Here is a 2,907-nt window from a genome sequence, read left to right on the forward strand (position 1 = left end):
GTTGGGCTAAAACCCATAAGATGCTCCATGGTATATTTGAACCCATGGATCCAAGGAAATGGAAAGCCATGACAATTAGGGTTTACACTAATTGTCACTAACTATATAAGCATCTTATTGTTGACAAAATCGACACTAGGGTATATGTAAAAGGGCTAGCCAATTTTCATGAAGTCTGTATATTTTCTGAAGTCTTTCCAAGTGCATTTGGTGTTGTATGAACCATTTGAGGTGTCACACTTGGGGCACTAGGCACTCAAGCTTCATGAAGACATTCTACATCAAAGAGGTATGTAATTCTAACTTGATATATTCATATGAATCAATGTTATTATGCTAGTTAGGATGAATACCTTGGAAAGTTCATATTTGCATGTATAATAGAGAAAACATAGATCCAATGTATTTAGGGTTGCATGTACACTTAGGAGTGTTAGAATGCTCAAAAACCATTTTAAGGGTCCCTTATGCATAAAATGCAAGCTTTATGGATTATTTGAATCCATGAATGTATTATGTCAATTGTTAAGCAGTTTTTGAGCTATTGAGCCCCCATTAAGCCATGCATGTAAGTAAAGTTGCCAAATTTATGTGATAAGTCACCTTTAAGGATCAGATCTATGAGTTTGGAGGAAAGGCTTAACCAATTAAGTGCTTAATGGAGAAGGATGGCACACTGGGGAGTACGCTAGGCGTACCCAGCTGGTACGTTGTGCGTACGAACCCCAGATGGGGTACTCTAAGTGTACGAGCTGAGTACGCCCCGCGTACTCATCATATGGGAATTGGACTTGGTGTTTTTGGTATTGGGCCAATGTTTGGCTTCTATTGTTTGGCCCTTATTGGATTGTAACATCCTGGTTTTCAGGTATTTTCAAATTCATCCCTTAGCTTTAAATTATGTCATTTTGGTCCTTGGATTGGAAGGAAGTAGCCTTGAGAAACTCTAGTGGCAAGAGTGTAATTTTGGAGATGGAAGAGTACGCTAAGCGTACATGTGGGTACGCTAAGCGTACTAGGGCGCACTCTATTACGTTGGCCGTACACATATGTATGTTGGGTGTACTTATGTCCGAATGAAACCCTCAATTTTATGTTTTATGGGGTATTTAAGCATCTTTATAGCTCATTTACCGCCAACATTTCAGCCTCTAAATCCCTTGATTCGTTTTTGGAAAACCTTAGTCCTTTAAGAGTGTTTTTGAGCTTAACTTGTGTTCTTGGTGTGCATAAAGAAGAAGGAGTTGCATCAAGGAGCTTAGAAGTTGAAGCAAGCTTGTGGATCTTGGATCATTACCTCCTTGGGAAACTCCAGAAGGTAAAAAGTCTTCACCTTGATGCTTTGTTTGATTGGATCTCATTTTGGTAGCTTTATGTTGTTCTTCCTGTCTCAAAAGTCCCATTTCTAATCATGTTTGGTTTTGGACGTTTTGGGTTGTCCTCTCAGAACCTAGGAAGGGTCCTAAGCCATAAAAATGAGGTCCCTTTAGATAGTTTGGCTCCATGTTTCTTGTAGAGGGTCTTAATGGATTAAGGTCTTGCATTAAGGACTTTTTGGACGTGGAAAGTCATAAAGTTTGGAACTTTATGACCCTAGTATGCCTTTGGACCTTGGATCTAAAGTATGAGCTCAAGTGCTAAACCCATTAAGCACTTAATGAAGAAGTTGGATCTGCGAGGGTACACCTCACGTAGCCTGGTGTACGCCCCGCGTACCCGTTCAGCCACCCCGATGGTGGGTCTCTGCAAAGCCTTGTGTACGTTGGGCGTACCTCCATAGTACGCCCCGCGTACTCGCATGGGTCAACCCATGTTAAGTTATCTCGGTTAGGTTGACTCGGCTGGGTTGACTCAGCGAGTATATGGAATTTGATCAGTTGACTTTGAGTTTGACCATGTTTGACTAAGTTTGACGTTGAGGGTATTTTGGGTATTATTGGGATTTTGATGGAATTTGTCACTTGGTGGATGTAGGCATTAAGTAGAGAGCTGAGATTCAAAGTTGGGCCTTATTAGTTCCGTTCAGCTTGTGAGGTGAGTTTTCCTCACTATACTTTCAGGTTGAAGGCACCAAGGTCGGCATGTTGGTTTGACAGCCTGCTATTGTTGATATGCTTAGTATGGAATAGATATGCATGCTAGTTTTGATATGCTAATCCGGTAGATATGTAGGACTACTTGTGATATTGTAACACCCCGAATTGAGAAGACCTAGAAACAAAAGGAAAAACCTCAAAATCGGAAGGCAACTCATCGAGTAAGTGGGAGGACTCGACGAGTAGGAGCATATTTTGGGTCGCGGGTTAAGTAGCCTACTCGACGAGTTGGTCAGGGTTTGGGAAACCCTAAATTCGGGACTTGGTGCCCTATTTAAACATCTTATTCTCCTCCTCTTTCTTCCATTCCCAGCCCCCATTGTCCAGAACTTAACCCATGAAACCCTAGAGCCTCTTGAGAGTGTGTGAGCCATCCTTGAGTGTTTTGTGTGTTCTTGAAGGCTAGAAGAAGAAAAGGAAGCTTGAAGGTTCAAGGAGAAGGTTGTGGATCTAGGGATTTCGTTCTAATCTCATCACTTTCTGGTAATTAAGCTCCTAACTTGCCTTGTAGTTTCTTAGATCTCTTTATGGTCCCTTTTAAGGAGGTTTTTGTCCAAGAAGTATGATTCATGGGTTAAGGATGTCCCAAGTTTATGATACTTTCAGATTTGAAGTCATTGAGGGTTGTGAAGGCATAAAGGTGCAAACTTTATGCCATTAGAGTCTCATGCAAACCCTAAGGATGCTAGTATGTCCTTTTCAGCCCCAAAGGGCCATGCATGAAAGTAAAGTTCAGGACTTTACGTGTTTATTAGGTGACTAGCGCCTAGATCTTGGTTCCCCTACTGTGGATTGGAGTAATATGGGTTTT

The sequence above is a fragment of the Lactuca serriola genome, chromosome 2 (assembly GCF_051521515.1).
Source record: "Lactuca serriola cultivar US96UC23 chromosome 2, Lser_US96UC23_V15, whole genome shotgun sequence".
In the NCBI taxonomy this organism is placed as follows: domain Eukaryota; kingdom Viridiplantae; phylum Streptophyta; class Magnoliopsida; order Asterales; family Asteraceae; genus Lactuca; species Lactuca serriola.